Source organism: Triticum dicoccoides, chromosome 7A (assembly GCF_002162155.2).
Source record: "Triticum dicoccoides isolate Atlit2015 ecotype Zavitan chromosome 7A, WEW_v2.0, whole genome shotgun sequence".
Classification (NCBI taxonomy): Eukaryota; Viridiplantae; Streptophyta; class Magnoliopsida; order Poales; family Poaceae; genus Triticum; species Triticum dicoccoides.
Window position 1 is genome coordinate 279,381,056 of NC_041392.1, and position 15,828 is coordinate 279,396,883.

Sequence of the window (15,828 nt, forward strand, 5' to 3'; positions counted from 1 at the left end):
ACTAGAGATAGGTGTCGCATGGAAGCCAAGAAATATGGTGATAGTGTGGGTTAGCCATGTACTAGTATGATGTAACTACACTTGGCTGCCGTGTTTCGTACTCTTCCAGTCCACTGTGGAGATGATTGTTTAATTTTATATCGCTGAATAATATTAAATATTATGAGTGCAGACGCTCCACCACGAGGTTCCTTGCTCCTTCTCGGTCGTCTGGAATCTATGTTCTTCCACTCTATTTTTTTACGTGAGCTTTGTTCATTCTTTTGCCAACACGCGAGACATCTAGCATCAAGGTGCACGTGTTATGCAAGGATCGTTCCATCTAAATGAAGAACACGTGGGACTGGAACTACGAGACGAACATGTACCCAGGAGTGGAGTACGAACCTGAGTAATGTAGCGCAGTAAGTGAAGTAGAAAGGCACAAATCGTATGAACATGCACGGCATATAGGGTGTGTTTGGTTGCATTCTCGTCTCAGCATAGTTGTTCCCTCTTCAGGCATGCTCAACTCAACACCCCTCTTCATGCATGCTCTCTTCATGCATGCTTCTAGTGTATTTGTGCTAAACTAGTGTGGACTCATGCACCCTCCATACACTCTACCAAACACCCAAAAGTAGGTCGAGAAGGGAACTCTTGGGCGGCATTTGTCTCTTACTACGTACTACCACTAAATGTTGTACGTGCAATGCACGGTGATGTTATGGAGTACGTGCCTAAGTACTCTACTACTACTATATTAGTTGGAGGCACATATTAACTTTTATATTTGTTTACGTGTATGCCCCAAGACCTTCCAACTAGACGTGTCTTTGTCTCCAGGTCGCACTTTGTATCGTTCATACCACTAAGTACTACTACGTGTGGTCTCCGACCCAGAAGTGGAAGAAGTGGAGACGCTCTACCATGCTGTTTTTTTTACGCTGGGCTCTACCACACTGTTCATGTCCCACTCATTTCACTGACGTGTGGGACATCCAGCACGTGCCGTATTTGGCACCCTTCGTCGTAAGAGTTGAAACGCTAGCATTCATCAGAAATAAAAATTAATTATAAATCGGCAGTGATACTATTTTTTTGCGAACCAATTAGAAGTGATACTATACCTCGATATCGGAAAGAATACTACTCCGTTCGCCAACATGTGGGACGTCGACCATCCTGGTCCACTTGCCATGCACGCAGAACTCCAAGGGAGTCACCCAGGTCATCGCGCCGCAGTAACAATGAATAATGAGCCGTCAAATCACAGGCCCACTTCCCACTTTGAAGTTGCTTGGACGAAGGAACCATCATGACTTCGTTGAATTCCGCTTCTTGAAGAAAACTACTGTACCAGCAGTACTGCTAGCTACAGTAGTTACTACAACAGAGGCCTCCTTTCGTTCATAGGATAGGAATATGAAAATCATAGGAAGTGAGATGACATGCATCTCAATTCCTGTAGAGAAAGAGATGCCATTTGATGCTTAGGATAGGAATTTTTCCATTTAGTCTAGGCTAATGTACTGGTAATTTGCTCCAAAAACTACAGTAGTAACTAGTAGTATTGGTACATGCTCGTACTCAGACACACACACACTAACTACTAGTACTACTACTTCTCACATGCTGGCCAGACACCGTCGTTCTCCTTCCCGGCTTTGTTGGTGACACCCCACCGTGCTTGGATCTCCGTCGACCTCTCCGCAGTAGCACATGCGTCCTTTTCTTTCTTGCGTCAGCGGGCCTCTATTTTCTTGAGTGCTTTCTGACTTTTCCGCTCCCTCTGTGCAGCTTTGGCCGCCTCTTGCTCTACCACCCATTCGGCCTTGGCATCTTCAAATTCCTCCCACATAGTTGTGAGGTCGCGAGCGACGATGAACTCGGCACGGCGGGATGCCATCGCTTCCCTACCATTTTGTGTGCGGTCATGGGCGGCGAGGAACTCGGCGTGGCGGGATGCCATCGCTGCCTTACCGGTTAGTGTGCGGCACGATGGCATGAACGACGCTTGGTGAGAGCTCTGGGGTGGAGTGGCCGGACAACCGTATAGTGCATTGGTTTTTCAAGAGCTCAAGGACAGAAGACGAAGCAAATTTGGATTCCCCTTCAATCCTGGTCATTTATTACCGAGTAAAATGCATTGGCGGTCATCAAACTTGTCTTGGTAGCTCAATTTGATCATTATATATGAGATATGGTGATTATACGGTCACTGGCTCAGCGTATAGATTGTATTTGTCTGGTTGACTAGTCAAACAGTCCGCATGCGCCTCATCAGCTCGTGTTCTTTATCTATCTACGCGGGCCTACCTGTCAATGGAGAAAGAAATACTGTAAAACCCAAAATTATGCTAGAGTCCGGACCGCTTCCGGAGCCCACTCTCACCGCCCTAGCCCCTCAAGACGCCAGCTGCCCGCCGCATGCATGCATAGCAAGTAGTACTCCTTATGTGGAGGAGAGAGAGGCATTGACAAAGTCAAGGAGTGGGCTCTGCAAGAGCCCGTCTCTACACGTGCTCCTAGGTATAAAAAAATAATTCTAAAAAAGGCATAAAAACAATTGTGTCTTCAAAAAAGAAAGGTAAAAAACATTTGAGAGAAAATAGATAGAGAGAAAGTGAGAAAAAGCTGTAACCTGGGCATTACATGAGGAAGGAGGGAGTGGTGCACATGCCAAGTTCACTGGGCTGCTGTGTTTCACACTCCTCCATCGTAACAGTGGAGACAATAGCTTTCATCAAAAATAAACAATGAATACTTGTTGCTCGTCCTCTATATCGGAAAGAATACTTTCATTCGCCGACATGTGGGACGTCGACCATCCTGGTCCACCTGCCATGCACAAAATTATCCTGGTCTACCCCGGTCATATCGCAGGCCCAACCTTTCCCACTGTAAGTTGTTAGGACGAAGGAACCATCATGACTTCATTGAATTTCTCTTCTTCAAGAAAACTTACTGTACCCGCAATACTGCTACCACACGCGAAGACTGGACGGCACTGTACCACGTCATATCACTGAAACCCACTAGGCCAAACTAGCCCGCCTAGGTCATCTATTTTGGAACGGAGGGAGTACGTCTCTGCACTGCTATGATTTTGTGTTGCACGTCATATCACTGAAACCCACTAGGCCAAACTAGCCCGCCTAGGTCATCGATCGCTAAGCCTACAATTTTAGGAGCTAGGGCTATTGGTTGATCGATGAGGGATAAGTATAAGCGTACCATGAGCTCATCAGCCCCAACGTTTCTCTTCGGTGAGTGTTTTGCAAGTACTATAGCTCGCACAGTAGCTAGCCTACTAACACCAAGAATCATCAAACAAGCCCTGCTGATATGATAAACAGTTCAAACTTACATCTAATCATGCCATATATTACAACAAAAGCTGGTGGGGATACATCTGTTTCCATAACTCGGAGAGGGTTCGCATGATTCACTATCAAACAAAAGTAGCAAGATCCGCCCACACAAGACAGTGCACTAGCCCTAAGATGGTTTGATAACATGCATCGTTCTGGTAATTAAACATAGGGCAATGCAAACTACCCTGAAGGATTAGCGCGACCAACTATTTCTTGTCATCGATCTCTCGGGCAATGACCACAGCACGGACAGCGGCATGGGAATCGATTTCTGGGGCTATGTCCGCAGGACTGACCGCGACATCGGAATCGATCTCTGGGGCGATCTCCACAGGATGGACAGCAGCATCGGAATCGATCTCTGGGGCGATGCCAACAGGACGGGCCACGACATCGGAATCATCAAGGACGTCCACCGGCACCTGCACAACCCTAACATATTAGCAAGCACATTGCAAATAATCAAAAACCACAACTATGGTAATAAGCCATTATTTTTTACCTTGTGCAGCTCACCGGGGGATCTCATCCCTCCAGGGGCCATCTCCTCGTCCTCGATGGGGGCCATCACCTTGCGAGGGGAATACTGCTTCTCAACGGCGACTATCTCCTCAAACTCGGTCTTGAGCCTCACATAGGTGGCAATCAGAGTTCCTGGGATAGGCACGGTGGGGCCATTGCTGTTCTTCCAACTTTCTTTGAGAAGTTCGTCCGCCAACGTCCTCAACTCTTGGGCCAGTGCTTGTTTCTTGGAGTTCTTCGTCTCCATGGGTTGGCCCGCCAACATGGTCAACTCGTTGGTCGGTGCTCGCTTCCTAGAGATCGCTGTCTCCAGTGGGTTGTCTGCCGGCAACTCTTTGCCTTGTGCTCCAGGATCCATCAATGAACTGACAAACAAAAAGAAATCGAAAGGAAACCACAATCGCAATGAAAACGGGAAAATAATAGGATGTGAGAATCGATCGGTGCTTCACAAAAAGAAGATTCTTGGAATGAAAATATAGCAGCATAACTGATTCGCCCACCTTTCCTTCGTCGGTACAGAAGAAAAATGGCAGAAGTGAGTAGCCTGGAGTGAGGTTTTCTTCAAGAAAGGGAAGAAAGGGCTTGAACGAGCGTTCTAGTGAAATGATGGTTGCTTCGTCCAGTCCAACTTAGAGGCCACCTTACCAATTCTGGTAAAGGTGTGTGTTTTGTGATATGACGGGTCATGACGGCCACACCGGGGTGACAGGTGAGTGTCGACTGTAGCACCTCGCTGTGATTTGGTGGATGGCACACGGGCCCCGATGCTTTGAAATGTCCCGCATGTAGATAGAGCGGCTAGTCATATACTCCCTCCATTCCCGTTTATAGGGCTCAATTCAAAATTTTCACCAACCAAGGTAGATGGTGAGTGGTGGAATCCTTTTTGTAATTTGCAAAAGCACCCAATTAATGCTCTTGTTTTCTTCAAAAATGTATGTTTACCAATGTATTAATTGCAATGCATGCATGCATAAAGTACATGCATTGGTCAATTTTCTCTTAATACCTGCATGCAATATTTAATGCACCTTGGAATCTGAACTTGTGATGGGGAACAACCAAATTGAGCCTTATAAAATGAAAAAACTAAGATTTTGAGATAAGCCCTATAAACCGGAAAGGAGGGAGTAGGAGTGCTCAATATTGTGCACCGCGACCAAGGCGGAGAGGAAAACGAGAGAACTACGTAATTAATGCATGAGTTTAATTAGGGTAGTTTTGTAAAGTACGAGATACATTTCTCCAATCACAAAATGCCTTGGTTCATGAGATTTGAGGTTTGAGCCCTATAAACCGGAAGGGAGGGAGTACTGCACATGGTGTAGTCTAGTCACTTGTTGAAATCTCTAGAAAGGCAAATACTCCTTTCCGGTTTACAGGGCTATACTACTCCCTCCGTCTAAGTGTGTAAGTCATCTTATGAAAACCAAATACGTAGTCCCAAAACACTTAGGCGCGGTGCATTAACTTCTACCTTGTTTCTTGTTTCTTGACATATCAACCAATAAGAGATGAGAGGTGTGCATGCTTTTAATGACTTGCAATGGCTAGTTCATTGCATGCAATGCTATTAATTAGCAAATAAACATTGGTGACCCCAGGAGGAAACGGTGCTAAGCGCATGGACCTATGTAGAATGAGTATCAACCAATGGGTAATGGAGTTTAATTGTTAAACAATAGCAATTTTGTCTCATGCAAGAGCCTGGCTAGTACTCCAAGGAACCGCACCACGCGAGCGTTCGCTACTGCCACGTTCCAGTTGCTCTTGGCTCTTCGCCTCTTCGAGAAGACGAACAATGATGTTACTCCTACTTCTACATTATCGAATCCACTGTTGTATGTCCATCCACCTCGTGCGGGAGGGATAGCATGTAGCGAAAGCTTCTACTTACCGCTCCTGCCTTTGCATCTATGACAGGTGGGCCCAACAGGTGGTTGGTCCTCCTGTCATGCAGCCAAAGGCAGGTGCAGTTAAGGCACCGGAGCTCAGTCCGCGAGGGAGAGGGCGTTGTAGTAATCAAATTTATCGGTCTTGTACGAGTTGATGAAGATAGGGGTTGCTTGCTTGCTAGGGTTGCTCACTACGTATATAGGCCGGAGCCTCCGCGCTTGCTTGCTAGGGTTACTCTATTCACACACTCTCATCCTCTCCAGATCTAAACAAGATAGGGGTAGTAACACTGTCTTTCTCCCTTCAAAAAACACTGGCTTTCTATCCTCACCGTTGGTTACAGATCCGGACGTACCCCCCTCCGGCGGTGAAGGGGAGGAGGGGCAGTGTTTAGGCCGTCGTCGACAGCGAGGGAGGAGACCCACTGCCGGCCGCACCGTTATCTCTGGCCGAGCGCCGGCGCGGGAGGTCCTCTGATCCCTTCGTTGTTGCCTGTGGGCGGATCCGGCCTCCCGCCGCCCACCTATCCACATCCCGACGACCTTCAGGTATATCTTCGTTCGAAACCGCCTTAGCTGTACTTCCCCAGCTCGCTACGTCGCTGCATGTGCATCATTTTCTACCTCTCAGCCCCTCTCGATCGGATGGTCCAACATCACATTTTTTTTCTTCTATTGTTAGAGGTAAAGCTACTTCATGGAGTTGAATCTTGTACTACTTGGTTCAAACAAGAAATAAAGTGGGGGTTGGGGAATTTAGTATGTACATCAGACTTGGTACAAACAGGAAAGAAAGGGGGTGAAAGTAGTACAGACTGGTCATCCAACCGGTATCTTGGTCGAAAAGGGAAATACAGGGGTAACGCTGTACGCAGTGGTATGACCAGGACTAGATTTGCTATCCACACATAGGAGTAGGTGGCTAGAGTGAACAAAAATGGGACCAACCTAGATATGTTTATTGGATGTATGTTTCTCGGGGCAACAAACTATGAATCACCACTTTATGCCCCTATTTACGTACATGGTGCTGGACTGCTGGTGCACCCACTGTCCCATGCCCTTATACCAAATATTTAGGCTCCGTTCAGAATAAAGGGGCAGAAAACATAGGTCTTGATGAAAATAGAGGAATAGGAAAGGAATATAGATATAAAACTATGGAACAGCGAACCAGAGAAAACTCTCAAGAGAATGTGTTCGGATGGACTACGGAATGTATAGATTTGTTTTTTTAGAGTAGCATGCTTGGCAGTATGAGATGCTATTTGTTTATTCGGCTGCATAGTGACTACTCTTGTCCTCACCTCACGTACCACACATAGGTTGATTTTTTTATTCCGGCAACACAGCACAGCAACCTGTCTAATGCATGGCAGCGAGCGCCTGCCTCGGGCTTCCACCCAAAAAATGAGCAGCGCGTGGATGTTTCTAGTCCTATGAAATCAGTACTACCAGACCAGCTTTCCTATGAAACACTATTCACCTTTCCCGTGTTCCGAATGGTTGGAAGGGAAAGAATACCATAGGAATATGTTCCTACGAAAATCCTGCACCAAACCTGTGAACCGAACGCAGCCTTAGCTGTTCTTAATCTAATGTCCCTGGTAAAAATGAAGCCATGCCACTGTTATAAGCCATGACAAGTTTAGCCAAATGTTTTTGCCTGTAATTGTTTGAGACTCTGACTGTTTCCTCTGTGCCTTTTTGTGCAAACAGGGATATCCAATTCACTTGGTTGCTGTTGTGACCTTTTGGTGCACTACACAAAACTCTTCTTAAAAGAAGTGACTTTTGTGCTGTTTAACTGGAATGTCAGAATGGAATAGTTGGTTCATTTTGATGGAACTGCACAAAGGGAGATCTGTGTTCCAATCCTCATTATCCATATTGGCGCCATAACCTTCCTTTAGGTAAGAATGATATTTAATGCATGTGTTCATCTCTATTTTCTGACTGCCATGAGAAATAATGATGTTTTTTACTACTACACTTGTACTCCCTCACTGACAAAACCAATTCTGAATTAGAAGGCCAATCATGTACTTGGTTTCACCAACTGGTCAGGAGAAAGAGAAACAGAGCATGAAGAGGAAGAAGAAGAAAAATAAACAGTGCCAAGGCGAACTTGCTGAAGCCAGAGGCCTCAAGTCGAGGCCATTCAAGGGCTCCGACAACGACTACCTTACATGTGAGACGGTTCTCCAGGGAGCCCTTCCACTTCTGTTGTCTCACTTAATTAATTAGGAGTACTTAAGTACCACTAATTCATTATTGCCTAATTTTCCTGTTGGAGTTAAACAAATCTTTAGTAGGACCCTATGTTGAATCATGTACGTGTGTATGTTTGTCTATGGAGGTGAATCATGTGGTGGAGCAGGGAGGGAATATTATTAGTGTCATGACATAATAGTGCTATTGTTTTGCATGTCAATTTATTGCCATTGGTTCAATGAGGAAATGTTTTTCGTATTGTCCATCATGAGTTTGATGCTACTGGTTGAGTAATATGCTAATGTCTTCCTATCCTTTCTCACTAAGCTAATGAAGGTTTCACCTTGTTCCTACTTGTGCAAACAGGGATCATGTTGTGCCAATCATACATTAAATGGAACTACACAAGACAATACAATGAACTGTATCCCAGCCAGTGCTTTAACTCTGCTGGAAGTTCTTGATAATCTTTCGATATAATATCATCACTGATAAACAAGAGTGATTTCAACCATACATTTGAAGTGCACAAAAATATATACTATTGTGTGATTCCAGTGAGTGATTTATCATCTCTTATGGGACTACATGAATAAGATTTTTTTTCTCGGGTTGGTACAGGCCTAAGGCCTTCATCCATATTAGTTTGTTGTCATCTCTATTTGTATCGTCTTACTGTCATGAGAAACTCATTTATCTTTGCACATTAAAGTTTTGCAACCTATGATAAATGGCAATGCTTTGAGTGTTGAGTTGAGCTAATTGGCACTGATTAAATAAACTAATACCTATCTTTAAGCAAGACTACTATGTTGCTAACTTTACCCATTAAGATAATGAGGGTGCTTCTATTTGTTAGTGTATGTTTCATAAACTAGTCCCACTATTACAGTAATCTCACTCTCTCAATATATGTGCCAACAGGGATGCTCGATTTTGGTGGAACTGCACAAAAACTTTGGGTGCTTCATTGCCTCGACAGCTTCTGTCCTTTCCTGTCAGTCGCTAAACTCCGCATGCTTTCTTCCTTTGCTGTGAGTCGCTTGGCTTATCTCGGCTTCCAGTCAAAGGACATAGTAATTAATATGCTACCTCACACAGGTTGGTACTGGTCTTTATCCTGATTATTGTGCCTGTCATATGTATTGGTAATTTGGTATTGTGCTACTGTTTGCCGATTTCATAAAGGAGTAATTTGGAGCCTAAACTCGCAGGCAAATCATTACATCGGGTGATTTTAGTAGAACTGCACAAAATGAATAGATGTTAACAAGAAGTGCCTATATTCATTCGAGTATCAACCGGTGTCAACCAATTGTCAAACTCAAAGTGTTAGGAGAGTGAACGCCAAAAATATTGCTTGGTGCATAGCCCAGAAAAACACAGTCCAGTCTTTGGTCCCAACTTGTGCCTTTTGGTTATCGGCACATATGGTAGTGAACTATATGGCATGGAGTCTAAAGACTCCAGACAAGTTGGTTGACGCTTATATTCATCTGTCACTTAATCAGTCTGCACGCCAAGGATGCTCCATTTTAGTTGAACTGCCAAAAAATTTGGGTGGTTCATTTTCTCAACCGCCTCCTTTCTCGCCTGCAATGTAGAATTTTGGCGAGATACAGGACGAAGATGAGCCAGTAAACTGGTTGGATGAAAGTAGTGGCCAAGTTTCTCAAACCTCCCTCGGCACGAGGCCACTATTTGAGGATAAACCTACAAGCCAAGTTCAGATTGTCTATGCTGCCTCTTATGTACTCGAAACTTTACTCGTACAAGAACTAATTTTAGCAAGAAGTACCTCCGATTGAACACCATTTACCAGTCCGTACCCTAGGTAATTAAAGTTCGTCCATGGATCATATTGGCTGTGATCTCAATCATTTGGATGCATGAACATACTGAACATGTGTATATATGAATCTTTTTGTAAATTATGTATGAATATTGTCGTGTGATCTATCAATCATTTGGATGCATAGATATGCTGAGCTTGTGTATATATGAATCTTTTGAGTTGTTGATTGTGAATGTTGGCTATGGATATGAACGTGTCCTGTGAACTTGAGTTTGATATGAATGTTTACCTTTTCTATTGTATTTGTGTGTGAACTTGTTAGTATGCCTACTGTGGGGTATAAAACGCAGGTCTCTTATAAAAGTAATGTCATGTCCAATTTATGTTTTCCCTTCTAACCACATTATATATATTTATATTATTACTATTATCGTATATTTTATAGAGACTTATATATACATTATAAAAACATCCCAACTTATAAAAGTAAATGTTTAATGGAAGTTGGGAAGGAAAATCCTGGTTGTTTTTGACTCACAGGCAAGGAAAATCCTAGTTGTTTTTGACTCACAGGCAAGGAAAATCCTGGTTGTTTTTGACTCACACGCAAGGAAAATCCCGGTGATTGCGAAGATTTTAAGGACCAATTTAATAATAACACGCTCATTTTTATTTTGAGCAATAACTCGCTAATTTCTTAATTATATATATAAAAAATGTGCCTCTCCGGTTTATTCTTTGACATTAATTGCTCCTTCTAACATAACATTATACGTATATATAACGAGCCCACCAAATACGTGTATTTCAAGGAAGTGCAAATGTGCTGGGATTTCTTAGAAAATATAAATGGGCCTGACTGACGCGAAATTATTTGTTCACCCAGCCTAGCAAATGGACTGTACATTCTAGAAAAGATGGGTTAAATATATGCCACATTTTTGCAGGCTGACACGTGGGCCAATAGGTCGAAGCCTACGCAGGGCATTGTCAACTTGGTAACAAATGATTGTGTCATCCACAACCATTGGATTTATATCCAACAGCCGGCATGCACCTTCAATCTCTCGTCTTCTTCCTCCAGCGTCGCCGGGACCGCCTGGTCCGGCCTCCGGCGGCTAGCGGCTCTGCTTAGCACGCATCGCTGTGAAGCGCTACCCCACCGCCGGCCAGGCTATCCCTCCACCCCTCGACACCTCCTGTTATTCTCCACAGACTACAGCCCCACGCCGCAACAGAACCAGTTATAACCCTTCTCCTCCTCTCAATCTGCGACTCCACTGCCGCGTTTTCCCATCTCTGAGTCGTTCCCGTCCGGGGCCTCACCGTCGTCCACCACCTCGCTGCATTCGGTGCGGCCTGATCAACAAACAAGAGTCATCGGAAGAGGACTTTACGTGGAGAGCCTGACGACTGGGACCCACGAGGTCCATGGTCGCACGCAAGGAAAGTTCCTCCTTATTAAGCTGAAAAAATGTTTCCTCCACCTGACAGCTGGGACCCACCGGCTATATATTCGCATGGAAGGAAGTGCCTCCTTGTTTTGCGAAAAAATTATTCATCCCGTTAACAGCTGGGACCCGTCAGATTTGGTGACTGACTTGTGGGCCTACTAAGCGGACGTGTACAATCAGTAGTATATTTCGTCTGTTTGCTGCTGCTGTTGTTTTCAATGTACAATCAGTAGTATATTTCGTTTGTTGGTTGAATAAATGTGTTGTTATAATGACAAACACAATGTTTTGGAAGTCGTTGCACGGTTCGATCCTTTAGTGCATACTATTTATCGTACGGAACACATTTTTTTAAAACTCGGAACACATTTTCCATTTGTTGATAACATGCAGCCCACTGATGAAGGCCCAATAGAGAAGCCCATAATTAACTGGAAGGGAGGCTCTCACATGAATCCGGCCCAGGTACATGCTCATGGTCCCCTAAACATAAATAAATGAAGCTAAATGCTCATGCACCAGTTCTTTGGGAAAATAGCTAGCCTAGTATTTCTTTTTGAAGAATACCCAAGCTAGGCCTATTTGTTTTCTCCGAATTACTGGGCTGCAAATCTTTCAAGACGAGGAGGGATGCATTCCGGCCTGGCTTAAGAGTATGGTCAATGTCTGTTAAAAGTAATATCAAAAGGGGTTGAAAATTCCAAAAAAATTATAGCAAATGGGATATAAGTTTCTTTTTTTGTTTTTGTTCTTCACTGATATCTTATACGTATTTCATTGGATTTAACATGACATAGTACTAATTTATTTTTAAATTTGTTTTACTATGGCTATTAGTTTTTGGATTAAGAATATTTCGTTCCCCAGCAAAAATTTGCGAATTTTCAAAATTTCCCACATATTTAGTTAATTTTTTGACCCTGGTACTGACCAGAAAATGGCCAGCAATTCTAAAAATGGAAAACGGGCTGCAATAAATTCCAAATGAATTAGAAAATGAGTAAAAAATATAAAAATAATAGCAAATGGGTTGTACACGCCACAGATTTCGAGGCTGACTTGTTTACGAAAGGCTTTGTCAGTGAACACACGATTCTAGCAGCAGTTAGTGTTGGATGTCCATCCAACGGCCGACGTGCTTCTTTAATCTCTGATCTTCCTACTCCAGCCGCCTAAACTAGCGCCGGCAGGACTGCCTGCTCCCTCCTCTTGTGGCCCCCTGTGATGCCGCGCAGGCTTCCCCGGCCCACCCTACTCCCTTCGCTGGCCTGGCCGCACGCAATCAACTGCCTCCTTATTACGTGAAAAAAATGATTCCTCCCACTGACATCAGGGGCGCACCGGTTGGGAGACTAACCTGTGGGCCTACTAAGTTGACGCGTACGCAGGTCTTGTCAACTTAGTCAACAAACAATTCTAGCAGCAGTAACTGTTGGATTTGAATCGAACGATCCTGCTGCTTATTCAATCGCTGCTCTTCTTGCACCAGCTGCCCAAACTAGCGTCGGGGAGACCGCCTGCTCCTGCCTCCAGTGGCCGGCTGTGCTGCCGATGAGGCCTCATCGCCCTACTACTCCCACCGCTAGCCAGGCCCTGCTACGACGGCAGCCTCACACCACAGTCGAACCAGTGAACCCTCGTACTCCTCTCCGCGTGGGCATCCACTGCTGCGTCTTCCCCGCGTCGTCCCCTTCCTAGGCCTCGCCGTCATCCACCGCCTTGGTTCTCTCGGCGCGGCGTGGTCAACGTGGTCAACGACATTCCACCAGAAGAGTACTGTACGTGGAGAGGCTGACAGCTGGGTCCACGGCCACAGCCCAGTTTTTTTGTGATTTGCCAAGTAAGTCGCTTTGTCAGGCCTGTTGGGCTGCAAATCTTTCAAGACGAGGAGGAGATCTTTCATTCGGCTGGACGAGAAAATGGCCCATCAGTAATGAGAAATGGGATGTACATTTTTAAAACACATCAAACCGGCAATTAGTTTCAAATATCTTTTTTCATTTCGAGATTTGAAATTACATTAATTTTTATGTGTGGAGAATTTGTTGGATTTTATATTGATATACATTTATTTTTAAAATCAGTTTGAATGTGAGTCGAAATTTCAGGATTAAAAACAGTTCGGACCGCACCGAAATATGCAAAATTTCGTATAATTTTTTAACTGTGGCCACAATATGGGCTGTAATGCTAACAAAAAGAATATGGGCTCCAAAAAACCTTAATAATTAGCAAATGGGCTGTAAATTATTAGAAATAATGGCAGATGGGATGTATGCTGTTTCCCACAGATTTGAGGCTTTCCTAAAAAAAGGTTGACGCACAAGCAGTGACTGTTGGATGGCCATCCAACGGCCGTCGTGCTTCTTCAATCTCTGCTCTTCCTACTCTAGCCGCTCAAACAAGCGCCGGCGGGACTGCCTGCTCCCTCCTCCCCGCGGCCGGCTCTGCTGCCGCGCAGGCCTCACCGCCCCATTGTACTCCCATCGCTGGCCTAGCCATCCCTCTACTCACTCACACCTGCTGTTATTCTCCGGCGACGGCAGACGAACCAGTAAACCCTCGTACAGTCGTACTCCCCTCCGCGTGGGAAACAACTGCCGAGTCTTCCCTGCCTCCGTGTCGTTCCCTTCCTAGGCCTCGCCGTCGTCCACCGCCCTGGTGCTCTCGGCGTAGCCTGGTCAACGTGGTCAACGACCGACATGCATCTGAAGTGGACTTTAGGTGGAGAGGCCGACAGCTGGGTCCATGGCCGCACGCAAGGAAATGCCTCCTTATTACGCACAAAATAATGATTCCTCCACCTGACATCTGGGACCCACCGAAAGGGCCTCTGTATTTCGCGAAAAAAATGTTACCGTCACTAACAGCTCGGACCCACCAGCTATATCTTCGCATGCAAGGAAGTGCCTCCTTATTATGCACAAAAAAATGAATACTCCCCCTGTTAGCTGGGACCCAGTATAGTGGCAGGCTGACTTGTGGGCCTACTAAGTTGACGGGGACGGAGGGCTTTGTCAACTTAGTCAATATGCACGATTCTAGCTCCAGTGACCGTACGATGTCCATCCAACGGCCGTCGTGCTTCTTCAACCTCTGGTCTTCTTGCTCTAGCCGCCCAAACCAGCGCCGGTCGTGCCTCGTGCTCCTGCCTCCCGTGGTCGGCTGCGATGCGGCGGAGGCCTCACCGCCCCCTACTACTCCCACCGCTGGCCAGGCCATCCCTCTACTCACCCACACCCCCTGTTACTCTGCATCGACGGCAGCCTCACACCGTAGCGAACCAGTGCCCTCGTACTCCTCTACGCGTGGGCATCCACTGCCGCGTCTTCCCCGGCTTCGCGTCGTCCCCTTCCTAGGCCTCGCCGTCGTCCACCGCCCTGGTGCTCTTGGCGCGGCGTGGTCAACGTGGTCAAGTAACGGCTTCCATCGGACGTGGACTGTACGTGGAGCGGCTGACAGCTGGGTCCACGGCCGCAGCAAGGAAGTGCCTCCTTATTACATGCAAAATAATTATTCCTCCACCTGACAGCGGGGACCCACCGGACGGGCCACCGTATTTCGCCCCCTGACTGCTAGGACCCACCAGCTACATCTTCGCAGGCAAGGAAGTGCCTGACAGTCGGGACCCACCTGGTCGAAGCGTACGTAGCGTTGACATTCTGGTCGCGAACATGTATGTACATACTGGTCGATGTAGAGGCGCACACGTGTCGTAGTAGAGGCGCGCACGTGTCGTAGTAGAGGCGCGCACGTAGCATGTACACGTACATACAGCGTCAAGGGTGCAAGAAAGAAAATACGGCCACGTATGTGTACATACGGGCGGGGTCTCGAACGCCTACTCGCGCATACGTACGGCGAGGGCTCGTGTACATGGCTGGGTCGGAACGGAGAAACAGCGTCGTCGTCGTGTTCATGGGTCGGAACGGAATGCGTGGTCGTGTTCATCGGGAAGGCTTGGAAAGGAGAGGCGATGGAAATGAGGCCTGGCGTACCGCACAATGGAGGAAACGGACCTCCTACGGTCGAAATAGGGGTCCTGTTGATCGGGAGGGGTGTGGCGTACCGCAAAACGGAGGAAACGAACCTCCTACAGTCGAAACGGGGGTCCTGTTGATCGGGAGGGGTGTGGCGTACTGCAAAACGGAGGAAACGGACCTCCTACGGTCGAAACGGGGGTCCTGTTGATTGGGAGGGGTGTGCCGTACCGCAAAACGGAGCTAACGAACTTGTGTTGGAGCGCTACGGTCGAAACGGGGGTCCTGTCCATCGGGAGGGGTGTGGCGTACCGCAAAACGGGACTCCACGGGATACTGTTCATCTCCACCGTCGACCCCCTCCAGCCTCCACGAGCTACTGTTCATCCACCGTCGACCTCCTCCATCCTCCACGGGCTCCTGTTCATCCAGCCTCCACCGCGCGGTACTCCACCGACTACTGTTCAACCACCCCTCCACCGTCTACTATTCATCCAGCCCTCCACACCACGGGGTCCTGTTCAACCACCCCTCCACGGGCACCGCTCCACCGTCTACTGTTCATCCTTCCCTCCACACCACGGGGTCCTGTTCATCCACCCCTCCACA